The 11,269-nt window shown below is 42.3% G+C and overlaps 1 long non-coding RNA gene across 1 annotated transcript; it reads left to right on the plus strand.

The window, feature by feature from the left end:
- Positions 1–3,071: 3,071 nt before the first annotated feature.
- Positions 3,072–10,848, plus strand: LOC112956882. The gene is made up of 3 exons (XR_003251120.1): positions 3,072–3,199; positions 8,063–8,165; positions 10,708–10,848. It is a non-coding gene; the product is annotated as an uncharacterized LOC112956882 (long non-coding RNA).
- The last annotated feature ends 421 nt before the right edge of the window (positions 10,849–11,269 follow it).

An 11,269-nucleotide genomic window follows, 5' to 3' on the forward strand; every position in this document is an offset into this window, starting at 1 on the left:
CTCTGTTGTTTTGTTTAACTGCACCTGACACATTGATTTGAAGGAGATTTACTTGGCAGAGGGTGAGGGGGAGCTTGAGAGGAGCCTTTACAAGGTGTTTCCAACTTGATGGGAAAGAAAATAAGTAGTGGAACACACCTCAGTAGTAAAGTTTCATACTTTGCAAAAGCACTGCCCTTTGCCTTTGCAAGAACTATGGAAATCTTCCATTCCTGCCAATCTTTTGGACAGAAGAGGCATGGAGGTTAAAACTGGACTTTATAGTAGAAGTTTGTTGCTGATTCAGAGGTTATGTGTTATTGACGTTGTTCTCTGCAACATCAGTTTTCTCTAGAGTCTTCGCAGCCAAATAATGACTTGGCCCAGTGTTGCTTTAGATCCTTTAGATCGTTAGCTAGCAGTCTGAAATGTTGTCTTTCTACTTAGAAAAATAAAGTTCAAATTTTTGATCATAGAATAATGAGGAAAGATCATTCCACCTGCTCTGTCTTTGATATAATTCACTTCTAGGAGCTTATTACAAGAAGACATTTAAAACTTGCTGCAGCTGACTTTACATATCTTGTTGCATAAAGCAGGCTATGGTTTTATAAATACTTAAACCAGCACTACTGGAAAAAATGGATTTCCCATTTCCAATACAAGCTATTCTTCCTCCCTATGTTGGCAGAAGTTTTCTGCAGCTGAGGTCAAAGAACGGGTTTGGATTACTGCTAACCATGATGTTTCTTTGCCAGAATGATTTTAATCTAGATGAATTTTGTATTCAGGGTCACCGCATGGCTTCAGAAACAATGCTGCCAGCTCAAGAGAACAGCAGCAGAAAGGCCAGAGTAAAGCTCTAAATCAAAGCTATTTCCAGTTAAGTCCTGTTCTTACCTTGCTGCCAGAACATGCTGTAGCTGCTGCGAGACTTTATGGATCCACAAGGTAGAGAGGGGTAAGTAATGTAAACACAGGAACATTGGTGTGTCATTTGCCCAGGCTTCTCTAGTGTGAACCAGTCTGCCTCACCCATTTCCAGGATTCCCTCATCACCCTTACGAAAAGGACCATAGCTCCCGTGTCCCCCAGCTGTTCTTTGGCACCGATTGCACAGCGATGTTGCGCRCGGCTCACAGTGAATTAGGACAGCACCTTAGGGATGCCAAGATCATACAGGATCAAGTGAGATAATCCAGACTGGGAAGTAAAGTTAGTCCCTGAGAGTAATACTGTGGGGTAAGTGAGTTAAGAACCTGTCCACAGTAACACAAAGGTTTTGTGTATTGTTTCAGTCTTTTAATTATGAATTTGTGGAGAGCAACAAAGGAAAGAACCTGCATGTGGGACTACACCTCATTGTCAGATTGCCCCCTGCAATCATCTTCCTGCAGTTTTGTGTTTGTGGAGAAGGAAACTGGACTTCTGGTTAGGCAGTGCTATGGTACTCTAATATTTGGTAACTTTGGCGACCCTGAATGTGAATAATGTGAAAAAAATAATATATATAATGTAGTAATATGAAATACTCATCTAAAACAAGAAAAACATGTGAACTAGAAAAGAAGGTGCAAGTGAAAATGAATTACTTAGGAAGAGTGAAAGAGAGAATTCATTTGCTGGTAGGATGTGAAGAAATTACAAGGAGGCAAAGAACAAATGGTCCAGTAAAAATGCTCAATGCAGGTCAAATTGGAATGCTTAGAACTCAGCTATCAGCAAGAGGAGAGAGTTGTAACTATGGCCTTGAAAGAAAAGAAACTAAGGAGCAGCTCCCAGGCTTAAGATGCTCAATGATGCCAGATTCCCAAGATATAAGAAGGCAGCAGTGACTACAGTTGGTCATGGGCCTTTTTTCCTTTCCTTCCACCGTGACCTCCACAGGCTACCTGTCACAATGCCAACTTGACCATGGACCTGACATTTCTAGGATTTATCTGTGGCAGCTGATGTGGAGAAGATAAAAGGCTATACAAAGTGTGAGGACTGCAGAAAGAGTTTGAATTATGTTTTAAGGAGAATACAGATGACGTTGCAATGAAATACAGAAAAAAATGCAAAGGTGAATTTTTTCATTTTGGCTATTTATTTGTAGCTGAATCAATTTTCAAACCCAACAGATGTTTAATATTTAGTTGTGATATTTCAAAGCCTCCAAACTGTCTTTTGTTTCCTCCTTTAGGGAAGCTGGAAAGATTTTGAACTCTATTATCAATATTTTTTTCCACCTTTCAGTGCTTAGGACAAGCGTCCTTGAAAGGGCAGCAGTTTTGAATTTGCTGATTGTCATGTAGACAAGGATGTTTTCAAAATAAAAGCACACAATCCATTTGTAAATCTTCCTGAATATTTGAAAGTATAATCAGACTGACTCAGGCAGCCGACCTACAGTGTATCTCATTTGAATTCTCTCTTCCCCCAGGCCTTGTCTACAAGAAATATGCATACATTGTACTGTAAGTAGAAAACATGGGTGATAACAATGCTCAGCCCTGGTGGAGTTCTGCATATGTTTCAGTTTCCAATGCACCTGAGCATTTACCTTTCTCATGCCCTGCATGTAGCAGTAGCTTCCCTATATAATGCCTTTTTTTTTTTTTTTTTTGTAGCCAGACAATATAGTCCTGAAGCAACACAACCTTCCATTGCCCCATTTGTCCTTACTGTTCTTAGCTGACTGTATTTCTTGCACTAAGCAATATGTTTATTGATTTGGTAGATGAGCAGTGATCTTGCATACTTCTGTGAGTAGTTCTTCCTTATGGGAAGAAGTCTGTGAGTACAGGCTTTGAAGCAAAGTTTATGGGCCTTCCTTGTCTCTGGTCTAGGAAGTTTATTGATTTACTGATTACTTTTCTGATTATTATATACATCAAAATGCTGGCTTTGTTTTGGATTTTCAGCATTACCTTTCATCGTCTGTATGTAAATAACAACTACTAGCATCTTTGCAGTGAAGAACACTTCATGACTGGCTTCTTACAGTACTTTTTTGACGTGTCTTTCTTTACAGTGTCAAGCATTAGAGGAAAACATCTGCTACACTGCAAGTGCAAGGTCTTTGAGCCACACATAGGGCAAGGTGCAAAGCAGTCGTGTGTTACCGTTGCTGGCAGCAGCAGAGCCTTTCTGTGCTCATGGCACACTGGGAATACGAGGAAGTCCTGAAGAAGATCGCTTGGACTTTGGAAAAGTGAAAGCAGGAAAACTGATCCTAGTAAGGTTGCAAAGGCCTGTAGAAAGGAAAGTCTCTTCCTTCCACTATAATTTGAGGGCTGTGATTTGCTTCGAGGGGGACTTCAAGGAGGCAACCATTGTTGTAATTGTCCGGACCGTGTCTTTTGGTTGTGGATGGCCATGCTCTGAGAAGGGGGTGCTATATACAAGTCCTTCTCTCCCAGACTGTTCCCGTCAACCCTCTCCATAGTTTAAAGGTCCTGGTATCTCTTTGTGTCTTAATGTAGGGTCTGAACGTGCATGTTTACTTGGTTCTGACTTGTCCATCTGCACTTCCATCTTTCTTGGGCAGTGGCAGGAGAGCTGAATGGACAAACAGGCCAAGGATAGGGCTAGGGAGACCAAAGCCCATCTGGAGTTTACTCTGATGGGAGTTGTCAAGGATAACAAGAAGGACTCTTATGAGTACATCAGTGGCAATAGAAAGACATGGGGAAGTTTGGGTGTGATGCTGAATGGGGCAGGGATGCTGGTGACAAAGAGCACAAAAAGGGCAGAGATACTGAGTATCTTCTTCGCGTCACTTCTTGCTAGTAGCAAGACTGTCCCTCAGGAATCCCAGGGAGAAAGTCCAGAGCAAGGACAACTTTCCCTTGGTGAAGGAGCATCTGGTTAGGGATCACTTAAGCAAACTGTCTGGAGTAGGTGATGAAAGAGCAGTGRATGTTGTCTACCTTGACTTCACTAAGGCTTTTGATGTTGTCTCTCATGACATCCTCATAGACAACCTGAAGTGCGGGTGAGATGAACAGCAGCGAGGTGTACTGAAAACTGGCCGAACAGCTGGGCTCAAGAGAGCTGTGCTTGGCGGTGCCAAGGCTGGTTGGAGGTCAGTAACTAGCTGTGTACCCTGTCGCTCCATACTGGGTCCAACTTCTGGGTCTGACTGCTTGATCAGTGACCTGCATGAGGGGCCGAGTGCACCCTCAGCAAGGTGGCTGCCCATGCAGAGCTGACAGGAGTGCCTGGTACCCCAGAGGGCTGGGCTGCCATTCAGAGGGACCTGGGCAGGTTGGAGAGGAGGCAGAGAGAAGAAACCATGAGGTTCAACCAAGACAAGTGCAAGGGTCCTGCACCTGGGGAGGAGTAACCCAGGCACCAGCACAGGCTGGGGTGACCTGCTGGAGAGCAGCTGTGCTGAGAGGGGCCTGGGGGTGCAGGTGGGCAACAAGGTGACCCTGAGGCAGCAGCGTGCCCTTGTGGAACGATGGGCTCCTGGGCTGCATTAGAGGGAGCGCTGCCAGCAGGCAGAGGGAGGTGATTCGTCCCCCTCTGCTCAGCCCCGAGGAGGGCACCTCTGCAGTGTTGTGCCCCATGTAAGAGAGCTACAGGCATCCTGGAGTGAGCCCAGGGAAGGGCCGCAAAGATCATTAAGGGACTGGAGCATCCTTCATAGGAGAGGAGGCCGAGATAGCTGGGTTGGTTTAGCCTGGAGAAGAGATGACTCTTAATAGTGTGCATAAGTAGCTGGTGGGGGGGGTGGGAAGAAGGCAGGGGCAGATCCTTCTCAGTGGTGCCCGGTGACAGGATGAGAGGCAATGGACACAAACTGAAACACAAGAAGATCSATCCATATAGAAGGAAAAGCCTTTACTGTGAGGATGGTTGCCCAGAGTGGTTGTGGAGTCTCCATCCTTGGAGATACTCAAAACCCAACCGGGCAGTGCTGGGCAACCTGGGCTTTAGGGGGTGCACGTTTTTATCTTTGCTTTGTCTGTTTGCTGCGTTGGCTTCAAAGGCAGTCTCTCCCTCTTTCTCTTACTCCAAAGTCTTAGTGTTTGCCCTGCCAAAGAATGGGGAGAAATCTGACGTCTGAAATATTTATGGGATGAGAAAACATTCATGCCACATTTAGGAGATGTGTTTTTGTTCCTATGCTAGCCAGTAAAAGTCATTGGAGCCGAGTTCTCTGCTTGTTTGTCTTGCTTAGCAAGGAGACCCCATTGCAAATTTCCTTTAGAGAGGAGCGATGACAGAAAAGCTGACACGCTACCATTATGTAAAAAATACTCACTCACGCCTTGCTGCTGGCAATTACTGTTCTTCTGGGAGTAACCTTTTCCTTACCATTARTGATGATTAAACCAGATATGAAACATGAGGGGATTTATAACATGCATTCTCATAAAATGTGCCTTATCATCCTTCTTAAAAACAGCATTGACTAACTGGAACTTTCCACTGCAGTGAGCTTGTTTAACATCAGCCAGAAAAGCTAGTGCCAGCCCTTTGCTTCGCTCAGTTTGCAGCCATTGCRTTTGTGTCCTTTTTACTTTATTTGTTAAGCAAGCGTGAGCCATGCTATGAACAGGCTTGGTCTGAATTTCAAAGGAATTCTTACACAACTGTCACTTATGCCCTCTCCTGCCGAGATACAGAGGGCTTTTGGGGCAAAAAATGTGAAATAACTGCAGGACCTGGGGAAGCTGCACAGCACGGAGGGCCGAAAGTCCTACTCCTGCAGCCTCGCGTTGGGGAGGGAGCTGTTAAGGAAAGGGTGGCTCCAAAGTCTGTCAGCTGTCACTCCATGTGTCACCCAAAGCAAGGAGGCTCCTTTTGCTCCGTAGCGGATACGACACAAGTCCCTTCCAAGGATGGAGGGATGTCTTTCTGCCAGTCGAGGCAGCGGAAGACTCGTTGCGGTGCGTGTAGTTAACAAGCGGCAGCAGTGAGATGAATGATAAACTTCAAGGTTCTCTGGGGGGCAAAAGAAAAGCGTTTTTGGAAAATAACTTTGAAAGAAACGTTTCAGTGAGAACACTATGGGGATCAGTGTTTAAGGGGGCTCCATTTAATGTGTGAATTACTTGAGACTGCAATTTGCGTTGGATGCAATCAGGCTTTCCAAGAAAATGGTACTCAGAGCTATTGTACAAGAGCTTTCTTAATATTTTTTTTTAAGTCCCAGTGATTCAAGCATGTAAAAAATGTCATGAAACATTGTGATTTGCTCTCCTCTTTTATTTTAGTGTTCAAAATCCTAGATAATAAAGCCCTCATTTCATATCTAGAAACTCTTGAAATAATACACTCTTCAGGAGGGAAGCACTCTGAGCAGCAGTTAAGCTATTATTTTCACTAAACCAGATAATAAGCTTTAATAAAAAGCCTCTTCTTAGCAGTATTGTCCATTATTAACAAGGCTATGCTGGTCCTGTGATATTTTTATTTCTAAAAGGCTCTTGATGCTGCTTTTTCCTCGGGAGACCRCTAATCTGTACATTATACAATTTATGTATATGGCTGGCTGACCGGCCAATTGGAGCTGTCTGCAGAAAGCTGAATTTTCTCAGTCTAGCTGCTTGATGCAACACAAGGAAGACATCTGGGGCATCTGATATCCCTTGGTCACCTCAGTGTGGCCAGCCCTGCGTGTTTGAAGTGCCTGATTTTTACAGCCTTGCTGAAGGTACTGTTGAGATTGCAACTGCTTCGAATTTTCTAGGTATTTGTCGAGAGTAAATGAGTTTTTAATACTAAAGCAAAAGGGTCAGTGCTGCTGGGGTGGTGTTGCCTGTGTGTTGCCTTAAGTGGAAGAGACCATGAATATTTTGAGGGCAAAAAAAATCTGTTTTAATTGATTTTGCTGTCTCTATGCATCCCTGTAACAAAGAGACTCAGAAATTTGTGTGTTTAAGTAGAGCTCCTGAATTCTCTTCCTCTATGGATTCCGCATCCTGCAGATCAGAGAACTTCCAAACTTTGTGCTCAACTACCCAGGTAGTTTCTTCAAGCCAAAATATTTAATCTTTAAAGCTGGAACAGAGCAGACCACAAAAGAGGCTTTTTAATGCAGCAAAAAAGCTACAGTGTGGCTTTCTTACCCTGAGGTCTTTGCCCTGTGGTACTGATTCACAGAAATTTGGCTGCTTCAGACCCTATAGTAGAATCAATGCACTTTATTCGCTACAGAATTTCCTTAGGGAGATTTTTTTTTTTTTGGTAACTATTACTGTTCTCTGGATCACTTTGCTCCCTGACTGGCAAAACCAATTGTGTTAACACTGCGTGTCATCTTTCTGAGGCTGAAGATTATTACATATTAGCCAACTGTCGGCACTCAACCCTTTTTCGGTAGCTACTACTCTCTCCCTAGTAATTATTTTAAGCTAGATATTTACCCAGGCCTGGATTAGGCTGCAGTTTTGAAACTATTGAATAGGCATTAACCTGTGAAGCAAGTGAAGATGGTATTCTGAGGATTAAACAAGTGTGGAGGGTAACCAGTTAATCAGAGCTGCCATTTGCAAAAGAGAAATGTTAGCTGCATGTTGAAAGCAGCATTTTCTTGAATAAGGGCAAAGGTTTTCAAGTGATTCTCCACCCTTTTTACTAGGAGTTTGACTATTCGGAGTCAGTGAATAGTATAAATTAACTTTCTAGCCTGCCTATTACTAATTAAACTGACATATGAATATGTTAAGTGTTCTGATTACCTGCTATAATACAATATCACAATAACTGATATTAATTAACTTCATATCTTTTGCAGCTTGAACAGACTTCCAGGTTGCTGACTAATATGGTTCTTACTCTTGCATGTAGCTGAGTGCCAATAAAAAAAAGGACCACTCAAAAGTTTCATTATGCTTTGATGAACCCCCTCTCCAAAGGCAAGGTGTTCCTCCTAGAATGTTATTGATGACAGTTTTCCCCTAAGGAAACACCCCATAATAAACTGCTGAAAATGTTAATTTTTTGAAGGGAATACAAACCTATCAAAGTCACTAGGATCAGGCCTCATCACTCYATAAGCAGATTTGAAAGCCTCAGGGAATTTTGTGTAGGGAAAATGTTTTCTACACGATTGGAATAAAATCCTTTTCTTTCTTTTCTTGCACAGCAAAATGTCTGCTGTATGGACTGTGGAGTAAGGACTTGGATCTGAAGTCAGGAACACAAGAAGTGACAGCATTTCTTCAAACCTCATCTTAAAGGCCAAAACAGTAGGTGGAATGACGAGGACATACTGGTATAAGTAGGGAACTTATATAGGGGCTGTTCCTGTGTGTTTTTGGCAGCGAGCTTCGGGAGCATCTGTGTGACACACATGGTCTTACATGGGATCCTAGCCATTCCACCAGCAATTCAGGTGGTCATGTTTCTATCTGGAAAGGTGTTATCAGAAGGCCTCTATATAGCTATAAATAGATGAAGTGAAAATATAATGATGATGATGAAAGAAAAAGGATTAAAGGCTCCTTTCTTTCTGTTCACGCTATATGAAGTGATTAAAGAAAGCCAAGATTTGCAAGTTAAAATTGAGAATCCTAACCTTAAATATGGAAGCCTAAATATATTAAGGAATGAATCTCTAGTTTATTCCTTCAGGCAGTTTTTGGGGTACCCCTTTGAAATAAAGGATCCACAGCAGAGCTCACAACGGAATGCTTTGCTGGTATAGTAAAGTGTATAGATTTTTGGTTACCTTCTGTTTCTTGACTGAGGAGCATTATTTTGCACTGTCTGGGAGACAAGCCCATTTCATTTTAGAAAGCCTCAAGTCCTTTACTTCCTCATCTCAGCATGCTATAGCTGCCCTTATAAAACAGGATTTCCCCTCAAACATGATGGGGATTTTCTATGTAAACTTTTAATTTCCTTAATTAAACAAGCAAAAMCAAGTCCACTAGTTAAATAAGATGTCAACGTGGCCTCCACTGTGCTGAACTGCTTTTTTTCTGCAGAAATTTTTCTCACAATTAYTCTCAGAACAGATGTTAAAGAATAATTCATGTATCCCATTACTCTAATCTTCTTATTCTATTACTTGTCATTATTTTGTAATGCTGTAATACATATTACTTCATTACAAGAGAGGTTCAATGTATGCTGCCCAAAATAATGATATGTGTAAGGAAGAATGAGTAGAAAACTTGGCATTTGTTTTCTTCTGTATGAGAGTACATAAGATATTTAGAGCACCTCTGTGCTCTTAGGTGCAAGTATTTTTTTGCTATGATCATTATTGGAGTGAGTACATCCCATGGCAACTCTATACCATAGCTTAAACTACAGCGGCTAATCTCTAAAACACTCCCAAAAACATCTGCTTCAAGAAGTAACCTAGCAATGCTTGAAGGGGACCCTTTTCATCCTTGCAGTGGGATGAAGGAGAGGAAGGTTTTAATTTTAGGATAACTGAAATAACTGCAATGTGCTCTCCCAGAGTCCACACGTTTCTTACTCTCAGGAAGAAGAAAAGAAGTCAGTAAATACCAGTAAGGTATTTATTTTCTGTGGCAATGTCCACTGTGCAACAATGAAGTAGATGTGATGTATTTCTGTGAGGATAGTTCTTCACAGAATCACCGGATGATTGAGGTTGGAAGGGGCCTCCAGAGCTCATCCAGTCCAACCCCCTGCTCCCGYAGGGACACCCAGAGCACGGGGCACAGGGCGSCATCCAGGCGGGTTGGGAAGATCTCCAGAGAAGGAGACTCCACAGCCTCCCTGGGCAGCCTGTGCCAGGGCTCTGGCACTCCCACAGTCAAGAAGTTCTTCCTGATGGGGCTTCGGAAAGACATATCAACCTCTCACAGCAGAAACTCCCTTTTAAGCCTTTACATGAAAGTTTTTCCCTCTCTGCCTGTCTGATGGCCAGGTGAGAGCCGTAGGCGCACATGCCTATGCTACCTGAGTAGCAGTTGTGGTTTGCCCTCTTTCTTCCTCTGCAAGGACGTGGAGGGAGATGGTGCCTTTCCCATTTACAGTTACGTCGTCTGCATCAGCCCCATTTTATTGGATCTTTAAAGGGAAAATCAGAGGGATTACATAACAAAATGACAGATGGTAACACTTCAAGAAGTGCAGTGACAGCTCACACAGTGAGGTGCTTCTGGATTAGAGTGAATCATCCATGTGCAAATTAGAAATCAGAAGTAACTGCAAATGGTAACAACTTTTCCAGAGTCTAGCACAGGTAGATTTTCCTTGATGCCCATGCGGCCAAAACTGTGCCTGGGAGGCATTCCCACTCACAGTGGGAATGTTTAAAATGTAACTAATTTGTATTATGATGGAATTACTGGGTGGGCAGCATGTGGATGGGGAAGAGGGGGCACGTATTATTAATACCCTTAAGGTAAAAGCGTCTAATTTGCCTCTTTTAACATTCACTATTCTAGAATAAAGGAAACCACCAAAACAGGTTTAGGTACTAGATCCTGCTGGACAGCCTGAACTCACTGCCATTCAGTGAGAAATGCTATAAAAGGTGGTGAACTTTACAAAGTGTCTCAAAATGTTTAGTAATGGAACATCAAATCGTCCTAAGAGTAGAAATGCAGGTATTATGCTACCAATAGGCATCCTTAGTTGCAATGTTAAAGCTTTGAATTCACTGAAATTTTACCTACAATACTAATCATACTCAAAACAAGCTTGCAAAGCCTGTTAAAAATGTATTTGAGCTAGTGTGAAACCTGCATGCTCTGTGGACATAAGCCAGAAGAGGCTTGTCCATAGAGGTGTGCTCAATCTCTTCAGCTGGATACTTAAAGACTGCAAGTGATCGTCTGCCAAAGAAATTTAGAAGCCAACAGATCAGTATGTGGCGCTCAGGTAGGCTGCCTTATTTGTTCCTTACAAATGTTGACAATATGGAACATTTTAATAATTAGCCAATGTCATAGCCTTCAGGAAAGAAAGCATGTGGGCTGAGTTCATCTCTCATGTAGCTGCAGTTATGTTTACCTTTTTCAGCTATTTAAAACATCCTTTAGGGAACAGRAAATTGGGTCTGGCATTGCATTTGTTAAAAGACTACATATGAGTAAGCCTTTATTTTTAATTTCTWTCTGTCCTCTAAAGCCTCATGAAAAGCTGGCATAGAGAATCAGGGTTGTTAAATACACATTAAATCAATTTATATAAACTTTCTCTAATTCATTTTTTCAGTGACTGGTTCGTTGATTGTCTTTTTGTTTTGTTGTGTGTAAATTCAAGTACAAATTACAAGAACTTAATTTCTGGATCTCTATTTCTTTCAGCAAATACTGATGTTACTAAAGTTATTCTGGAAAACATAAGTTTCAGTTCTGTACAAGCA

Source organism: Nothoprocta perdicaria, unplaced genomic scaffold (assembly GCF_003342845.1).
Source record: "Nothoprocta perdicaria isolate Ctin4 unplaced genomic scaffold, notPer1 scaffold_68, whole genome shotgun sequence".
Taxonomy (NCBI): Eukaryota; Metazoa; Chordata; class Aves; order Tinamiformes; family Tinamidae; genus Nothoprocta; species Nothoprocta perdicaria.